This window comes from Chrysochloris asiatica, unplaced genomic scaffold (assembly GCF_000296735.1).
Source record: "Chrysochloris asiatica unplaced genomic scaffold, ChrAsi1.0 scaffold00127, whole genome shotgun sequence".
Classification (NCBI taxonomy): Eukaryota; Metazoa; Chordata; class Mammalia; order Afrosoricida; family Chrysochloridae; genus Chrysochloris; species Chrysochloris asiatica.
The window spans coordinates 1,272,951-1,294,109 of record NW_006408645.1 but is presented as its reverse complement, the minus strand read 5'-3'; the positions used below and the strand labels follow the sequence as shown (position 1 = coordinate 1,294,109).

The 21,159-nt window shown below is 40.8% G+C and overlaps 1 pseudogene; it reads right to left on the bottom strand.

Moving 5' to 3' along the window:
- Window positions 1-373: 373 nt before the first annotated feature.
- LOC102819043 lies at window positions 374-898 on the bottom strand (annotated as a pseudogene).
- Between the last annotated feature and the right edge of the window lie 20,261 nt (window positions 899-21,159).

Below are 21,159 nucleotides of genomic sequence, written 5' to 3'. Positions count from 1 at the left end.
TTAAGTCACTGTTTTACTGATGCCTGCTGTTGCAATGAGGCAGAGAGTCCCATCTCCACACACACACCTGGAGCTTTTCACTCTCTTACTATAAATTCACGGATACATTATACCAAACCCACTACCATTGAATTGATTCCGACTCATAGCTACCCTATGTAGGATTTCCAAGGCTGTACATATATATGTGTTGGTTGTTGTTTGCTGTAAAAGAAAGCTTTATTGTTTTCATTTGGTCCATAGCTTAGGAGAGAAGGGCTTCAGCGTAGTGGTGATACTGCTTCTATAACTGGAGGGTGAGGTTCAGACAAAAGGTCTGAGGAGGGCAGGGGAAGGTTGAATGCCCCTCACTGTCACCAGGCTCAGCAGGTCTCTAGTCATGCTTGAGGGTGAGGCTCTCAAAGAGATATTCACCCAGGCCCCTTGGGGGCCAGTCACCTTGCAGAAGTTGGTCAGGGTGGTCGCCTGTCTTCATGACAATTTTCACCTCCTCATTGAGGAAATGGTTCTCCAGAAAGTCACAGAAGTAGGGGTCTGTGTGGGTAGCACCCATGGTATGCAGATCCAGAAGGGTCAGGTTCTTCTCTAGGGCCTGGGCAGCTTCCAAGTGTATGTCCAGGATTCTTTTCCACTCATCTTGGGATGACTTCTACACATTCTGGAAGAGAGTACAGCTGCCACGGTGGTTTTGCAGCTTCAAGAGAAGTTTGGCACCGTCACACTTCTCTTTTGACAACTCAAAGAACAAGTGTCCCATGTGTTCCAAGGCCACATCATTGCAATAAAAATAGAACTCCAGAGAGAGGTGGGTGCAAGAGGCCTGAAGATGTAGGTTGACTACATGGTTGGCACCAACCTCTGCTTCAGTGGAATAATTCTGATGGATCTGAGAGTTCATGGTTGGTCAAGAATTTAGAGCTAAACATAAAAAAAAAAAAGACGGTTTTCAGCTGGTCCCAGAAACAGAGGATGGCTAAGGAGATGTTTCTGGAGCAGAGATTGTCACTTAAGAGGAGGTTAGAGGTGGTCTGAGGATGGAGGTTGGAAGTGCTGGATCTGTTCCATCCAAACACTGTTGATGCAAGAAACAGATCTTTGAGGCTGTAAATCTTTACAAGAGCAGAAAGCTTTCTTTTTCTCCCTCATTATCTGATGGATTCAAATTGCTGGGCTGGTGGATTTGAATTGCTGACTTTGCTGTTAGCAACCCAGCACATAACCCACTATGATTATTGTTGCGGTTAAGTCAGTTCTGATAGAGACCCTGTGCCCTGTACAGGGTTTCCAAGGAGCGGCTGTTGGGTTTGAACTACCAACCTTGCAGTTAGCAGTCTAGTGCTTATCCTACAGTGCCACATCAGGACTAAGATTATAGAGACTCTTTATTAAGTCTTAAACAAGAGTTAAAGCAAGACAAAATAAATATAGATCACCCGGGTGAGGGAAATTATAGATGAATTTTCCAAGTTTCTATCTACACGTGGTGACATTTTTAAGGCACAAAGAACAAAGGAATTTCCCCCCACAATCAAAACCTACAGGGATGACTTTGGCACTTAACAATAACAACAATAGGAAGATACATAGTTAGATACCCAGGCTGAAAAGGTATGAACAAATATATAAAGATTTGACTGAGGATATTTGTTCATAGTCATTGACCTTTGTGCAAACATATTTATGAATGTGATGGAGGGTGTTGTTGTTTTTAAGTGCCACTGAGTCTGTTATGACTCATAGCGACCCTGTATAGGGTTTCTGAGGAGCAACTGGTGGGTTTGAACTGCTGACCTTGTGGTTTGAAGTCCAGTGCTGATTCTACAGTGCCACACCAGGAGTTCATAGGGGGCAAAATTATGAAAACGTTGTTGTTGTTAAGTTCCGTTGAGTTGGTTCCGACCCATAGAGACCCTGAACAGTGTTTCCAAGGCTGTAAATCTTTACGGGAGCAGAAAGCCTCATCTTTCTCCAGCGGAGCAGCTGGTAGTTTCGAACTGCTGATGTTGCAGTTCACAGCCCAATTTGTAATCACTACACTACCAGAGCTCCTTGGTAATATCTAAGAAAACTTCTTAGATATTACCAAACACCTTGAGAGAATGAGTTGCTGGACCTGGGCTCAGGACCTTAATCTCAAGGGACACCATATAGTCAAGTGACATAACATAGTCCACAAAGGCAGTGTTCTACATCCTTCTATTGTGAATAGCAACTGAGATCTTAAAACCTTGTGAGGATGATGTACCAATATGCAGTCATATAAATGTGATGCCACAATGTCCCCGAGAAATCACACGGTTTCAGCTTACACAAAGAAAACAAGACCCAATGCCTCAGACCAGTGATCAAAATACAGAGTCAGAAAGTTAACACCAGAAATGGTGTCAGAACTATCTGATAAGGAATTTTAAGGAATGTTAATTAGACAACTTCAACAACTTGTAAGATCAAGAAAACTACAGATTAAATCAAGGAAAACTTAGACAAAACTACGGAAAATTTCAGGAAACAAATTGACAAAAATAACTGGAAAAAAAAAATGGGGACCATACAAAAACAGCAATTAGAAAGTCAGAAAATTAACATTAAGACTTCAGAAATAGATAATACACTGAAAGGACAGAGAAATAGAACAGAATCAATGGAAAGCTGAACTCCTGAGCTTGAAGAAAAATGTGTCAATATTAATCTGCTAGAGGAACAATCAGAAAAAAGAACAAAACATTCCAAAGAATGCCTAGGATTTGTGTGGGACACTATCAACAGGAATAATTAACGTGTCATTGCTGTTGTTGTTAGGTGCCATCGAGTCAGTACCAACTCATAGCGACCTTATGCACAGCAGAACAAAACACTGCCCGATCCTGGGCCAACCTCACTACTGCTGTCACGCTTGAGTCCATTGATGCTGCTACTTGGCCAATCCATCTTGTTGGGGGTCTCCCTCTTTTTCTCTGACTCTCCACCTTACCAAACATGATATCCTTCTCCAGCAACTGGTCCCTCCTGACAATGTATCTGAAGTATAAGAGATGATGCCTGGCCATCCTGGCCTCCAAGGAGCACTCTGGCTGCACTTCTTCCAAAATGGATCTATTGGTTCTTTTGGCAGCCCATGGCACTTTCAATATTCTTCTCCAACACCACAACACAGAAGCATCAATTCTTCTATGTGTCATAGGAATTCCAAAATCGAGAGAGAGAGAGAGAAAAAAAATGGATACAGAATTCTGTCCAAGAGTTGTTGGATGAAAACTTCCATAACATAATGAAAGATGAGAAGCTAGCCACTCAAGAAGGTGAACGAACTTCAAACAAGATAGGCCCCAAAAGAAAAACCACCAAGACATATTATAATAAAACATTTCAGAATCAAAGACAGAGAAAGAATCCTGAGAGCAGCTCAGGAAAAACGAAAAGTTTCCTACAAAGGAGAACAACTAAGATGAAATTCTGATTTCTCTGCAGAAACCATGCAGGCAAGATGACAATGGAATGACACATATTTTCAGACAAAGAGAAATGAAAAAAAATTTTTCAAAACTGACCATTCTTACCAAAAAACACTAAAGGGGAGTTCTTTGGACAGAGAACCAAAAAGAGCAGACAACAAACTGACATACAAAAAGAGAGACTAACATACATGACAATATCACCTAGACACAACCCAGATATAGACGTATACAAAGTAAAAGACCTATAAGACTGAAAATAGAGAACCAGAGATACAGTTTCAGTACACATACAAAAAATGAGAGACTAATGTAGTTATAGAACTTCCAAATGAAGAGGAAATCAAATAGATTTCAGGAAAAAAATAAACCTAAATGTAACCCTAAAAATTAGATCAAGCCTTACTCCTAGCCCTAGCCGTAGCCCAACCCTCACCCTAAACACTAACCCTTGTTGTTGTTAAGTCCCATTGAATTGGTTCAGACTCATAGCAACCCTGTATAGGGTTTCCAAGGAGTGGCTGGTGGGTTTGAACCACTGACCTTTCAGTTAGGAATCCAGTGCTTATCTTACAGCACCACACCAGAACTCCAGTGCTAACCCTAATCCTAACCATAACCCTAACAGTAAGTTAAGTCTTAGGTGTATGATGTCCTGAGAAACCAGGATGAGCAGACTTTGTATCTCATACTTCCAACATATTATCAGGAGGGACCAGTCCCTGTAGAAGGACATCATGCATGGTAAAGTGGAGGGTTGGAGAAAAAGAACTCCCACCCCCCCAACAAGATGGATTGGCACAGTGGCAGCAGCAATAGTCTCAAGTGTAACGGTTGTGAAAGTTGGCACAGAACTGGGCAGGGTTGCATTCTGTTGTGCATAAGGTTGCTATGGGTTAGTACTGTTTCAATGTCACCTAACAACAGGTCTATGAGTTGGAATTGACTCGATGGCACCTAACCACAATAGGCCTAGCCTAGACCTAGCCATAGTCCCATCCCTAACCCTTGTACTCCTACCACCCCTCACCAAACAAACAAACAAAAACCTCATGAGCAACTATCTAAGGTGTAACTATTGGTCTCTCCCTGTGTGGAAGAAGCAAAATTGGACTGGAACTCAGCCCATCTTGGAAACAGTTAATCCAATGGATCAATGGAACCTGTGAACATCAGTCTCCATGACCCTGAGACCAGAAGAACTAGATGGTGCCCTGCTACCACAACCAATTTCTCTGAAAGGGATCACATTAGAAGGTCCTGGATAGAGTGGAAGAAGATACGGAATGTGAGAAATGTTGTCCATACCGACAGATGCTCAAGTAATCCAAACTATACTCATTTTAGCAAAAGTGAGGTTTTCTTTATTTGATTTTGCAAAATCGGGCACCCAACCCAGAAGATTCCGGTAGACGTGCCTCATGACCAGTCTGCAAATAGTTTTGTTGCTCTGTCTTGAAAAAGCCCCTCTTACAGTTCCCCTTTTGCAGGGTATTATGGAGTTCACAATCTCCTCCCAACTCATCTACTAGTCCTTACTGGAAGCATTCTCATTTAAAGTTAGTTTCTCCCTTTCCCCATGAACTTCCCCTATTTCCTAGATGGGTGCATTCTTATTTTAAAGTTCTTAACTGGTCAAACTAGTTCTTCCCTTCCACTGAGCTCCTTATGTTATGCTAGCCTGCTACCCAAGACTCCTCTTAAGTCCTGAAGATGGACCATGCCAATAAGAGTTATTTCTCACATGGAGCAATACTCAAAAGTATGAAGACTGAGCTTGTTAGAAAGTGACTAGAGGGACCTGAGACCATGGCTATTGGTCACCTTTCTGGTCTGAAATGGAACTCACCCTCATGACTCAATTTTTAGCCAAGCATTAGATAGGTATATAGGGGAAATAACAACACTAGTGAGGTTGCACACTATAGAATGGTCAACCATTCAAGATTAAAAGGACAACATGTAAAGACACAATTCAGAGGTTTGGGAAAGAAAGAGGAAATGAAACAAGAATCACCAGGAGGAAGTGTGATAACTGATGCTACATTGAGGGGATTTGCAATCCCTGAAATGAAATGAAGTGTAGAATTTGTTGAATGTAATCTGAAGGTAAACCTTCACTCAATTCACTAAAAACTGTTTAAAAAAAGAGAGAGATGTTGCCAAACTGAAATGAGGGTTTGCCACCTCTCACTGTAGTCAATCACAGAGACGGGGTGAGTTCCAATCCAAGCTTTATTAGCAGAAAGCCAGCAGTCTGGAGGATGGAAAGAATCATTTCTCAAGAACGTCATGTCCATTATGAAGAACAGGCACATTACATAGGGTAAGTTACATTTGTATGTGCACATAATCTATTTTAACATTTAAGATCGCATCTTTCAGGGGGAGGGGGAGGAACAATCAGGCAATAATGCTTCTCAAACATTCCATATTTTAGGAAAAAGTAACAATCAGGCAATGATCATTCTCAAATAGTCCATCTTTTGGGGAAAAGGAACAATCAGGCAATGACCCTTCTAAAACATTTTACCTTTAGAGGCTCCATTTAATTCCTAAGAGGACTATCTGGGAGGGTTTAAGCAGTCCTATTCTCCATGTCCTGTCCTCCTTCTAGGACCACAAGGTCATCCCAGCCAATGTATAAACTTCCTCATTTGGAGGGTCCTCACTTGAGACTCAATGACTAAAACGAGTCTATTTTGTTTACGTCAGTAGATCCATGTTATCAGGGTTACTGGCCAGACAGAGACTGGAGGAACCCTGAGTCTGTGGCCCTTGGTCACAGTGAAGGTCTGTAACTGATCTCTGCTGGTTCAATTTCCAGTCAAGCAATGTTGTTGTTATGTGCTGTGGAGTCGGTTCCGACCCATAGCAACCCTGTACAGGATTTCCGAGGCTGTAAATCTTTACAGGAGCAGAAAGTCTCATCTTTCTCCCGCAGAACAGCTGGTAGTTTAGAACTGCTGACCTTAAGGTTCGCAGCCTGATTTGCAACCACTATGCTATCAGAGTTCCTTAGTCAAATAATGTTGTTGTTGTTAAGTGCCGTTGAGTCAGTTTTGACCCATAGCGACCCTGTACAGGGTTTCCGAGGGTGTAAATCTTTACGTAGTTTCGAACCGCTGACCTTAAGATTCACAGCCCGATTCGTAACCACTACGCTACCAGAGCTCCTTTAGTCAAATAATAGATAGGTATATATAGGGAGGTATGCATACAGTAGAATTGTCAACCATTAGCAAATAAAAGGGGCAGCATTTACCTAAGGACAAAATTCAGAAAGGTTGGAAAAGAATAAGGAGGAATGGAAACGAAAAACACAGGGAGGAAATGGGATAAGTGTTGTTATATTAACATGTATTGAAATGAAGTATAGGATTTGCTCTGCAGGTCACTCAATTCACACAAAAAAGTTTGGAAAGAAAAGCCTTCCCCAAATTTCACTTCCTTAAATCTGTAGTGTGAGAGTATTGGCATGCTCACAATATTTTACACACCAGGCAAGCAGAAACATTGTTCCCAGATTCACATCTCACCAATAAAAGTAAGTGGCCTTGCAGATTGCTAAGTAGAAATCTTCAAAAACTGATGGTTCCATGGCAACATGAGATCACTCAGTCTAGTGGCTCACTTGCATCCACCCAAAGGTGAGTTCTTCCAAAGGCAGAAGTGGATCCAGGGAGGGGCCAGAAAGGGCTGATGCTCTCAGGGAGGATAGAGGAAATGACCAGAAACAGTGATTCTCAACCAAGGTGCTGAGACTCTCAATTGGTCCTGACGAGCTACTTTAGTAATAAAGTGGCAAAGTTCTCAGATAAATTGCTTTTATTTTTAAAATTAATTAGGGGAGGACTTCTGCTTCTGGAAGTAGACATACTTTTATTTCTACTGCTCGGCTTAAAGTCCTGGAAATTATATGTAAAACAAACATAAGAAGACTTCAAAAGGTGGAAGAAAAACTACAGACCACCTAGGGACCTGTGGACCGAAGAAACAACACAGTGGTGAGTTCCTTTGCTTTTTCTTTTGCCTCTTATATCCCAGACTGGGTACTGGATACATTAGCAACCCACATATGCCAATGGATACAAACAAAAAGAGCACCAAGAAAAGACTGCTTTCCTAACAAAGTATTGAGAACTGGGCAGCCTACCACGACAGAAAACAAAAGTGTACTACTTTACGAAAGCCAACGCCATAGGTAAAACTGTGGCCCCACCCCTACTCAGCCATCAAAGAAGAGTGGGGAGTCTAGACTTTTACCCTGGACAGACTATAAGTTGTTGTTGTTGTTGTCAGGTGCCATCGAGTCGGAACCGACTCATAGGTATCAAAAAAATCAGTTATATACATTATACATATTATACAATAATCCACTCAAAATGGTTCATAGATTTAAATGCAAGATGTTTTAACTATGAAACTTTTAGAAGACAACATAAGAGGAAATTTTTGAGACTTACAATGTGGTGAAGTGTTGTTAGACTTAATACCAAAGGCACAATTCATTTTTTGAAAAATAGATAAATTGGACTTTGTCACCTGGGGATATTGCTAACTGCAGATTCTGCTGCAGTAAATCTGAGGCTTGAGATTCTGTATTTCTAACAAGCTCCTGGTATGGCGCTGGATACGCACTGGATGGACAACCTCAAGGCTGATGGTTCAAACCCGCAGTCGATCTTCAGAAACCCTATGTAGAGTCGCTCTGAGTCAGAACTGACTTAACGGCACTTAACTACAGGCCTCTAGGTGATGCTACTGGGTCTGAGAATCACACTTCAAGTAACAAGGAGCTAGAGAATAAATGAGATGACAAAATCGAGGAGAGAAATAAAAACTGTGTTGCAGGGAATTTTACCTTTGGTGTAGGATGGGAGGGCTTGCCAAAGCCCAGATATGTAATACACACTGTGGTGTCAAAGTGTGGATTCTTAGCTATTGCAGCCTGTCACATAACCAATAGATTGTGGACTTGCTAGCCTCCACAGTCATATGAGTGAATCCCTTGGAGTAAATCTCTTTCTCTCTCTCTCTAGCCTACTAGGATTTTTCATTTTCATTATGAGAAAATTAAAAATAGTAAGTGTTGGCAAGGAAGTAGATAATTTTGAACCCTCATCTATTGCTGCTGTGGAGAACAATTTGGTGGTTCTAAAAATGTTAAACGTAGAATTACAATATAACCCAACAATTTCACTCCTGGGTATGTACCCCAAAGAGTTGAACACAGGAATTCATACATACTTGTACACCAATGTTCATTGCTGGATTATTTAAAATATTCAAAAGGTGGAAATTACCATGTGTACTTCAACATATGAATGAGTAAACAAAGTGTGGTATATGGGTATGTGGAATATTATTAGCATAAAGGGAAATGAAATTTTTCTACATGGAGGAACAAATAAATGGATGGATGGATGGATAGACAAACAGAAACACTGACAGACAGCTAGATTGCTGCTGTTGAGTTGATTCAAACTCATAGTGACCTTTTGTCACTATGAATGAATCAAACGTTGGCATTTCTTTGTCATCCTCACAATCACCAGTATGTTTACCAATACATCTCATTGAGGGCCTTCTGCACTCTCACTGGCCTGATACTTCACCTAACATATCCTCTTTCACTGATGGATCTCTCAATTTTTCAACTTTTAATTGTGAATTGAGTGAAAGTTTACAGAGAAGCCCATCAGATTTACATTCAACAAAGAATGCTCTAAATTTCATCTCAGTGATTGCAATCCACTCTGTGTTACAAGTTATCCCACTTCCTCCCTATAGTTCTTCTTTTCATTCCACCCATCTTCCCATCCCTTCTATACTTTGTCCTTAGGTGAATGTTGCCCTTTTGATCTTGAATGGTTGACTATTCCATGGTGAGCATTCCTTACTAGTTTTGTAGTCCACTCCCTAAAAATCTATTTATCTTGAAGTATAATGCTGTCTGTGATAGGATAATATCCATATACCTACAAGGAAGACCAGTTAATACTATTATTCAAATTTATGTACCAGTAAAGCCAGTGATGATGAAATTTAAGAATTCAACCAACTTCTGCAGCCTGAAATTGATCAAAGTGGCGATCAAGATGCATTGATAATTACTGATGATGAAATGCAAATGTTGGAAATAAAAAGGAAAGATCAGTAGTTGGGAAATATGGCCTTGGTGATAGAAATGATGTTGAAGATTGTGTGATAGAATTCTGCATGACCAATGACCACAGGGTCGGTGGTTTGGGCCCACTGGCTACTCCTCGGAGACCCTATGCAGGGACACTATGGGTCAGAACTGACTTGATGGCACTTTAACAACAATAACAATGACTTGCTCATTGAAAATACTTTAAAAAAACAACACAACATAAGGTGACTATACACATGGAAGTGTAGAGGACTTGAAACATTTACTTATGAAGATCAAAGAGCACAGCCTTCTATATGGATTACATCTCAATGTCAAGAAAACAAAAATCCTCACCACTGGACCAATAAACAATATTCTTATCAATGGAGAAAAGATTGAAGTTGTCAAGGACTTCATTCTTCTTGGATCAACTATCAACACTCGCGGAAGCAGCAGTCAAGAGATCAGACGATGTATTGCATTGGGCAAATCTGCTGCACAAGAACTTTTTGAAGTATTGAAGAGCAGAGATATCAGCTTGAGGACTAAGGTGCGCCTGACCCAGGCCATGGTGTTTTCAATAGCCTCTTATGGATGTGAAAGCTGGACAGTGAATAAGGAAGATCGTAGAAGAATTGATGCCTTTGAGTTGTGGTGTTGGAGGAGAGTACTGAATGTGCCATGGACTGCCAAAAGAACCAATAGATCTGTTTTGGAGGAAGTGCAGCCAGAGTGCTCCTTGGAGGCCAGGATGGCTAAGCTTCGTCTCTCCTACTTTGGACATATTGTCCGGAGGAAACAGTTGCTGGAGAAGGATGTCATGCTGGGTAAGGTGGAGGGTCAGAGAAAAAGAGGAAGACCCCTAACGAGATGGATTGGCCAGGTGGCATCATTGATGGACTCAAGCATGGCAGTGGTAGTGAGGTTGGCCCAGGATCGGACATTGTTTCGTTCTGCTGTGCATGGGGTTGCTATGAGTCGGTTCCAACTCTATGGCACCTGACAAGAACATACACATGGACCTCATCATATGAAATACACAGAAATTAAATTGACTACATCTGTGGAAAAAGACAGTGGAAAAGCTCCATATCATCAGACAAAACAAGGCCAAGGTCAAAATGTGGAACAAACCATCAATCACCTATATGCAAGTTGAGGTTGAAGCTGAAGAAAATTAAAACAAGTCCATGAGAGCCAAACTGTGACCTTAATTTTTAGACATATCCCACCTGAATTTAGAGATCATCTTAAGAACAGATTTGATGTATTAGACACTAATGACTGAACACCAGAAGAGTTGTGGGATGACATTAAGATTATCATACAGGAAGAAAGCAAAAGGTCATTAAGAAGACAAGAAAGAAGGAAAAGACCAAAATATATTTCAAATGAGACTCTGAAACTTGCTCTCCAGTATAGAGATGCTAAAGCAAGTGGAAGACATGAGGAAGCAAAAGAGCTGAACAGAATTAGACCTAGAATTAGATAAAGACCTAGAACTAGAAAATCAAAAGGGAAGAATATGTTCAGAAATTCTCAAGCTGAAAGGACTGAAGACAAAATTCAAGCCTCGACTTGCAATATTGAAGGATTTTATGTTTAAAATATTGAATGATGCTGAAAGCATCAAAGGAAGATGGAAGGAGCACAGAGTTACTGTACGAAAAAGAATTGGTTGATGTTCAACCATCTCAAGAGGTAGCAACTGGTACTGCAGGAAGAAGTCAAAAGTGCAGTGGAGGAATTTGCAAAGAACAAGGCTTCAGGAATTTATAAAAGACAAATTAAAATCTTTCAACAAACTGTTGTGGCACTGGAGGCACTCACTTGCTTATGCAAAGAAATCTGGAAGCCAGCCACCTGCTGACCTGATTGAAAGAGATTCATATTTATGACCATTTCAAAGAAAAGAGAACCAATGGAATGTAGAAATCACCAGACAATATCATTACTATAACATGAAAGTAAAATTTTGCTAAAAATAATTTTAAATATAGCTGCAACAGTACATTGACAGGGCATTGTCAGAGGTTCAAGTTGAATTCAGACAAGGATGTAGAATATCATTGCTAACATCAGATGGATCCTGACTGAAAGCAGAGAATATCAGAAAGATGTTTACCTGTTCTTTATTGAATATGCAAAAGCTTTCAACTGTGTGGATCATGCCAAACTATCGATGACATTGCAAATAATGGATATTTCAAAACACTTAATTATACTTATAAGGAACCTGTACACAGACCAAGAGGTGGTCATTCTTATAGAACAAGGGTACACTAAATGGTTTAAAATCAGAAAAGGTGTGTGCCAGAGTCGCATTTTTTCACCAAAATTACCCAATCTGTATGCTGAGCACATAATTTGAGTAGTTACAATATATGAAGAAGAACGTAACATCGGAATTGAAGGAAGACTCATTAGCACCCTGTGACATGTAGATAATACCACCTTGTTTGCTGAAAGCTAAGAGGACTTAAAATATTTACTGAGGGAAGATCAAAGGCCACAGCCTTCCGTATGGGTTGTACCTCAATGTAAAGAAAACAAAAATTCTCACCACCAGACCAATAAATAATATCATGATAAATGGAGAAAAGATTGAAGTTGTTAAAGACTTCGTTTTGTTTGGGTCCACTATCAACACTCATTAAAGCAGCAGACAAGAAGTCAAATGACATATTGCGTTAGTCAAATCATCTGTACAAGACCTCTTTAAAGTGTTCAAGAACAAAGATGTCAGTTTAAGGACTAAGATGGGCCTGCCCTACGTCATGGTATTTTAGTCACCACATAAGCATGTGAAAGTTGGACAATGGATAATGAAGACAGTAGAAGAATTGATGCATTTGAGTTATGGTATTGGAGAAGAATATTTAAAGTACCATGGAATGCCACAAAGAAAACAAAAATCTGTGTTGGAAGAAGTACAAGGATACTCCTTAGAAGCCAGGATGGCAAGATTTCGTCTCTCCTACTTCAGACTCTCATACTTCGGGGGAGTTCAGTCCCTAGAGAAGGACATCATGCTTGGTAAAGTGGAGGGTCAGCAAGAAAGAGGAAGACCCTCAACCAGATGGACTGGCACACAGTGGCAGCAGCAATGGACTTAAGTGTAGCAACAATTGTGAGGATGGCACAGGACTGGGCAGTGTTTTGTTCTGTTGTGCAGAGGATCACTATGAGTCAGCATTGACTCAACAGCACCAAACAACAACAGCACATACCTCTATTGCTTAGCTGAAAATTGAGTCATGAGGGTAATTTCCATTCCAGACCTGAAAGGTGGCCAAGGGCCATAGTCTCGGGTCCCTCCTCCGGTCTCCTGACCAGTAAGTCTGGTCCTTTTTTATAATTTTGAATTTTGTTCCACATTTTTTCCCATTCTACCCAGGAACGTGTAATGTGATCCTTTTCAGAGCAGTTGGTAGTAGCAGTCAGGCACCATCTATTCTTCTGGTCTCAGATTCATGGTGATTGATATTCACATGTTCCATTAGTCCATTGGAGTAGTTGATTTCAAGCATCCTCAATTTTTATCACTCTTCTTTCTTCCACACATGTAGAGACCAAATAGTTGCATGTTAGATGGCCGCTCATAAGCTTTTAAGATGGCTGATCTCGTTAGATGAAGTGTCTAAGGCAAATGAATTAAGTAGTGTTCTGTTGTGATCCATAAGGTTTTCATTGGCTAATTTTCAGAAGTAAATAACCAGTTCTTTCTTCCTAGTCTGTCTTAGTCTAGAAGCTCTGCTTAAGTCTGCCTACCATGCTGTTGTTGACAGCTCAAGTCGGTTGATGGTAAGCTTGAACTGCCAACTCTGCAGTTCAAATGGCTTTGCAGTCTGATGTATTAACCCACAGGCCACACCAGGACTAAAGTGACCCTCAGATACTGGAGGAATAGCTTCCAGCACCACAGCAATGTGCAAGCTACCACAGTATGATCAGTTGAAAGATGGGTGGCAGCATATGATCTTACTTACTTGAGATACCTAGTGTAATCAGATTCATAGAGACCAAAGTTTATTATCGATTACCCAGGGCAAGCAAGGGGGAAATAGGTAGTTATTGCTTTCTGTTAAAGGTCATAACAATTTTGAAAACACATAGCAATTGTGGTTATACAAAATGGTGAACATAATTCTTGAACTGTACATGTGAAGCAGTTAAAATGGTAAATGAGCATATGAGAAGATACTCAATATCATACATATATTATTAAAGGATTACAAAGTAAATCAATGCAGGAAACATCAAAGAAGATGGAAGAAATACACAAAGATTATTCATACCAAAATGAATTGGTTGATATTCAACCATCTCAGGACTCGGCATATAGTTAAGAACCACTGAAAGAAGGAAGAAGTTTACATTGCACTGAAGACATTGGCAAAATGTAAGCCTCCAGGAATGGAGTTGATGAAATACTGATAGAGATGCTTCAACAAAAAAATGCAACACTGACAGCACTTACTAGTCTATGTCAAGAAATGTAGCTAACTGACTGGAAGAAACCTGTCATTGAAGTGCTCAGACTGTGGTGTTGGCAAAGAATATTGAATATACGATAGACTGCCAAAACAATAAACAAATTATTCTTAGAAGAAATGTAACCAGAATGTTCCTTAGAAGTGAAGATGATATTTCAGTTCATTTACTTTGGACACATAATTATGAAAACTTAATCACTAGAAAAGTTATCATGCTTGGAAAAGCAGAGGGCCAATGAAATGGGTTGACACAATAGTTGTAACAATGGATTCAAACATATTGTCTTAGGCTGGGTTAGCTAGAGAAGCAAAACCAATAGGGAGAAGTATGTAGCAAGGCAACGGCTCACACAGTTGTAGAAGTGGAAGAGTCTCTAGTGCTGTTGCTGCCCATATTCAAGTGGTACCTGAGTTTTCTCTTCCTCAGGAACTTTCCATGAGACCAGAGATGTAGACTGGGAGATGGAAGGTAATATGACAGGAGTGGAAACTATGGGCATTTGAACCACTTCCTCATGCAATTTACTTGAGCTTTCAGGTCCTGCTGGAGCCCAGTCTCGTATATAGCACTTCCATTTAATAATGAAGTTCTGCTGTGCATAACCAAATTTAAGACTCTATGGGTCAGGCATTTAGTCTTTACTGTGGGAGCTCTGGTAGTGTAATGGTTACGAATCGGACTGCTAACCTCAGGGTCAGCAGTTCGAAACTACCAGCTGTTCCGTGGGAGAAAGATGATGCTTTCTGCTCCTGTAAAGATTTACAGCCTCGGAAACCCTGTACAGGGTCGCTATGAGTTGGAACCGACTCCACAGCACATAACAACAACAAATGGGAGTCCTGGTGTGGCTCTGTGGGTTAATGCACCAGACTGCAAAGCCTTTGAACTGCAAGGTTGGTGGTTCAAGCTCACTAGCTGCTCCTTGGAAACCCTATACAAGGTCACTATGGGTCAGAACTGACTCGATGGTACTTCACAACAACAACAAATGGCCCAGTAACAAGCCAAAAGCTGTTTCTCAAAAAGAGAGTAGTGATTTGCAGAGGATGCAAAGCTTTGATTCAAAATCCTAAGGGCCTGTCAAAGACTCCCAGCTGCATCTCTGTCTGCCACTGACACTTCAAGCACCATTGAATCAGCTGGATTATATGGTCCAAGTGGCAGAGCCTTCTCTTGTTTGGAGCCCCACTGGAAACTAGCAGCTTTTCAAGTCACTTGATAAATAGGCTCAAATAGCACAAGCAAATGAGGGAATTGATGCCTCCAAAATCCAAAGAGACCCATTGGAGGATGTGCCTCTTTTTAAGTTGTAGGAGGACCCAGATGGAATAGCTTGTCCTTCCTTTTAATAGGACCATCTTGACATGCCCCACACCGTTGAACCTTTAGAAATTTCACTGAGGTGGAAGGTGACTCAATTTTTGTCGGGTTAATTTCCCACCCTCTAGTATGAAGATAGGAGTCCTGGGGTGGCGCTGTGGGTTAATGCACCAGACTGCAAAACTGTTAGAACTGCAAGGTTGGTGGTTCAAGCTCACTAGCTGCTCCTCGGAAACCCTATAGAGGGTCGCTATGGGTCAGAACTGACTCGACGGCACTTAACAACAGTATGCAGATAAGGAGCTCTGGTAACGTAGTGGTTACGAATCGGGCTGCGTACCTCAAGGTCGGCAGTTTGAAACTACCAGCTGCTCCATGGGAGAAAGATGAGGCGTTCTGCTCCTGTAAAGATTTATAGTTTCAGAAACCCTGTAGAGGGTCGCTATGAGTCGGAACCGACTTCACAGCACATAACAACAACAATTAGAAGAGTGCAGATGGAGTCCTGGTGTGGCACTGTGGGTTAATGCACCAGACTGCGAAGCCGTTTGAACTGCAAGGTTGGCGGTTCAAACGACTGGGGATTCTAGCCTTCTCAATTTGACACAAACCTCAACTAGCACACACGTACTAAGTTAGGAACCAGAAGATGGCACAAGACCAAACAGTATTTCATTCTGTTCTATGCAAGGCCTCTGTGAGTTGTTGACTCCATGCCAACAACAACATGACTAGCAGGTGTTGGGGGCAGTTTCATGGAGTAAGTAAAGCAGATAGGTACTAAGTAGCTAAAATCTATTGACATGGGCTAATTTTAAAACAATTGAATATGTTCAAATTCAAGTTTGACCATGTGCCTTTTTTGTGCTAACAGGGTTCAGCTTGCTATGAAGAGGTGAACAACTTGGGAGCCATTACACAGGGACCATTTTTTACTCATTACATACTATCCACTCAACTTCATCTTCCAGTGCTTTCTTACAGTGATGGCAGCTGGCATTTCAGGGACAGAACTGTGAACTGATGGATATGTGATTTATCTCTGCTTGTTGAGACCAGACCAGTAGAGTTGCAGCCAGTCACATCAAGAACAATATCCCACTTCACTCAAGGTCAAGGTCAAAGACCTAACAGATTCACTTGGTCAACTACCCAGAGAGGCTACAGACAAAAGCATTTTTTTTTTTCCTGTGAGGTTCAGGCCTTTCCATTTAGGCAACAGAGACAGGGTCCAGCCTCTGATCAATATGGTTTAATGAAAGGCCAGTGACAAACTGTCTCCAACCTGCTAGTCATAGAAAATTATTCTCCTCCTACGAGGAGCAGTAAGTGAGAGGTAACGAGGAAGTGAAATTGTCTCTTCCACAGTTGTCTCTCCTACTGGGAGCATGTGAAAGTTTGTCAAGGAAACACAAGGCACAGAGAGGTAAGAATATTCTCCCCAGGCCAATGACACCTTTCAATTACTGCTGCAGAACCTCTGAATCAGATTCCTTTTGAAAACAACTTCATCTCTTAGAAATATCTGCTTATGTCTGAGTAACTCCCTTTACCATCATTCATGTTCTACAGAGTTAAAGGGGAAAACCCACATCTTTTGAGAAAGTTCTATGTGTGATAAGCAAAGATAAATTTTGAGATGACAGTGTAACTCAGAACTCATAGGTATTGCCAACTCATGTCATAATTATGGGAACTATATCTGTCGTTGAGGGATGTGAGGAACTTATTCGCCTCCCCAGCTAAGCAGGGCCCCAAGGAACTAAGATTGAATTCCCCCAAGCCAAATTCCCAAGGTGGGACAGTATAGTGCTTCATAAAAGATACCTGAGTTGGGTGGTGGACTGGCTTCCACCAATAACTCACCATAGCCATGTTCTTCTCTTTTGACATATTAATTCCAGGTCTTTGCATATTTCATTATGGACAAATTGACTTCAACTGTCTTCAATTTTCATCACTCTTCTTTCACAGGGAGAGACCAATAGTGCACCTTAGATGGCTTTTAAGATCATGAGCTTTTAAGATCCCAGTTGCTATTCATCAATGTGGAGTCTTGGTGTGGCACTGTGGGTTAATGTGCTGGACTGCAAAGTCCATTTGAACCACAAGATCGGCAGTTCAAGCTCATTAGCTGCACCTTGGAAACCCTATACAGGGTCTCACTATGGGTTGGAACCAACTTGATGGCACTTAACAACAACTCACCAATGTAGGAGGTAGAACATTGTTTGTGGACTGTGTTGTGCTAATTGAAACCCTTCTTGACTGTTGCAGCACCTCCTGCAGGCCATTATGGTACTTTCCCTTGAATCTCATCTCTCCAATTTCCCAGTGGGGTAGATAGTGTTTTCCCACTTCACAGATGAAAAAAGTGTTATTGTGAGAAATTAATGCCCCAAGTCATGCATCTGGCATGGGACAGAACAGGGCCAAAAGTCCTGGTCCACATGACTCTAGGACTTAAATCAAACTTGCACTGTTTGTCATCAGTGTCTAATATACACCAAAGGAAGATTTCACCTGGAATTACCACAAGGAATATCAAGAAGTCTCATAGTCCTCCCAGATACCTCTCCACTTGCTGCCACAGACTTGATTACATGCTACCCAGGTTCTTAAAGGAGCACTGGTAGCTTACTGGTTACGAATCATGCTGCAAACCTCAAGGTCAGCAGTTCAAAACTACCAGCTATTCCCTAGGAGAAAGATGAGACTTTCTGCTCCCATAAAGATTTACAACCTTGGAAACCCTGTACAGGGTCACTATGAGTCAGAATCGACTCCACGGCACATAACCACCACCACCAGGTTCTTAAAAGGCCTTCTTCCATGGAGCCTATGGTGGTGGTGATGGTGTGCCGTGGAGTCGGTTCCGACTCATAGTGACCCTGTACAGGGTTTCCGAGACTATAAATCTTTACAGGAGCAGAAAGCCTCATCTTTTTCCCACGGAATGGCTGATAGTTTCGAAGTGCTGACTTTGAGTTTAGTAACCTAACTCATGACCACTACAAGGTAGGTTCAAACTACCAAACTTTAGTCAAGTGCAAAATATAGAAATGTGGAAAAGAATACAGATTTGGGGATAGAATTATGTGATTTCAAGTCATGGAGCTCTCGGGTTAATACCGCCTCATCTGGGGGCTAATGCTACCCTATTGTCTGCTAATTCATTATAGTAGATAACTTCCCTATCAGTTTTCTTTCAGAAGATACTAACTGGCACTCAGAAGATTACCAGCCAAACTAGACTCAAGTAGTTTGGGCCCCCACACGTGTACAGAGTCTTTCAGCCAGTGGAATCAACTTATTGCACCTCCCAGCAAAACTTCCTAGTTTTCCAGAGCACAAAACCCCAAAAACTTCTTGTCTATCTGCATGGTGAATTAAAAGTTTTGTGGCTCTTTAAATTGAAGAGTACATAAATTCAACCAATCCCTAGCCATACCCCACCTCTTTTTTATGAATATGCATAATCTACCTGTCCATTTCCCTATAAATCTGAAAACCCCCAGATATTCATCGCATCACTTCTGAGAAACTGCCCTCCTGGCTCCTTGCTCAACGCTTTGCCGTAAAGCTACTTTCTCAAAGATCATTGTCCAGAGATTGGATTTCTGTGCTCGCCGGCAGGTACCCTTTTTATTTCTTTTACAAGATCACCCACTGTGTAATTTTAGGCATGTGACAAAAGCTCTCTGAGGTTCAGATATAATGTAACTCCAAAACCAGAAAGAAGCTAGTAGTGTGGGCTTCACAGGGTTTCATGAGGAATAAGTGAGCCAGCGTAGCTAGTGTCTATTTTAATAAATGATGGTTGTTGCCAAGTGCTGATGAGTTGGTTCTGACTCATAGAGACTCTGTGCGGGGTTTCTGAAGCTGTAGGAGCAGAAAGTCTCATATTTTTCCCAAAGAGTGGCTGGTGGGCTCAATTCACCCATCTTGTGCTTCGCAGCCCAGAGTTTATCCTCTAGAACCATATATTATTAATACTCTTATTAATAAATTGTGGCTATTATTAACAATTTTGCTAGTAAAAGAGCATGGGGGAAGTGTGGATGGAGTTTCAGTAGAAACAACCCCAGGATGGGAATGGGTTGAAGATGTTACGAGAGGAGAATAGAAGGAAATTAACTGAATTTAGAAAGAAAACCCCCTGCAAAATGAAAGTGTGAAGGAAGACGTGGGAGGGAAGGTTAATACTGGCCACAATTTAAAAAAAAGATAGAAAGAAAATCTCTAACCCCATACTTCAGAAACTGGTATTTTTAAATCTATTTCGGGTACATAATGAGATTAAGTTTATATCTTTAACAATGGCCTGTTGGCTTGCCATTTCAAATCATAGACAGCTGGCACAGTGGAGAGGATTGTCTAAAGATCTTGCACTCAGAAGACTTGGATTAAAATCCCAGCTCAGTCAGCCATGAGGTATGTCCAGGTGCTTATTAATGATTATGCTTAGACAACAGACATAAACTGAGTCACCCATTACCCAACCCTTACCTGACATTGTGCAAGGCACTTTACAATGTTCTTAGTTTTGTATCTGGGATTGAGAGGAATTTGTATTCTTCAAATATAAAGCAAATAAATGCCTTGAAAAAGCAATACGCCTGGGTTAAAGTTGCATTCACATTATATATCAATTTGAGAAGAATTGTGTTGTTACATAATGTTGATTTTTCCCATTCAGGACTGTAGTATCTATTGCCCTTTTTGTTTATTTCTTTTTCTTAACTTTTGATAGTGATTTGGGTGACAGTTGGCTTTCCCTTCAACTATTCATGAACATTTTGTTTTGTAACATTGATTGCAATCCCCTCAGTATTAGAGGGCTCTTTCACTTCCTTCCTGTGTTTATTCTTTCATCCCTCTTTCCTATCCCTTCCTGCCTTCTGAGCTTGTTTCCTGAGCAAATACTGCCCTTTTGATCTCAAATTGTTGATTGTTCTAAGTATGTACCTTCCTGGTGCTATTGTTCACCTTAAAGACCTGTCTATCCTCTAGCTGGACTGCAAAGTCAATTTGAACTGCAAGGTTGGTGGTTCAAGCTCACCAGCTGCTCCTTGGAAACCCTATAGAAGGTTGCTATGAGTCAGAACTGACTTGGCAGCTCTTAACAACAACACAATCCTTTAGCTGAAAGTTGAACCACAGGAGTGAGTTCAGTTCCAGGGTGTATAGTTCCTCTTAGACATATATATTTTTTTATGTTCTTCAGTAAAGTTTTATAATGTTTTTTCTATAATTGAATTGTCAATTTTGCCAGATATAGCCTTAAAAGTTCTAGTAATTTTTGTTGTTAGCATGATATGAATCAATTTTTTTCTATTACACTTTTTAAATTAGCCTATTGTTGTTATTAAGTGCCATGGAGTCACTTCCAGCTCAAAGAGACCCTGTATAGGGTTTCTGAGGAGCAGATGGTAGATTTGAACTGCCAACCTTATGGTTTGCAGTCCAGTGCTTATCCTACAGTGCAACACCAAGAGTCCAGCTTATATACAGTGCCTAAGAAATCAGTTAAAAGAACTAAATTTTTTAATATCATGTGAATATATCTCCAAAACTACATGCTTGAATGTGAAAATAAGATACAAAATGACAGATACAATACAGTATCATTAATGTAAGTTAAAGAGAACATAAAACAGTAGTAATACTCTTATGGATACATATAAGATTACAAAAACATAGGGGAAAATTGGAATGACATATGCCAAAATTATCTTAGTAGTTACCTTC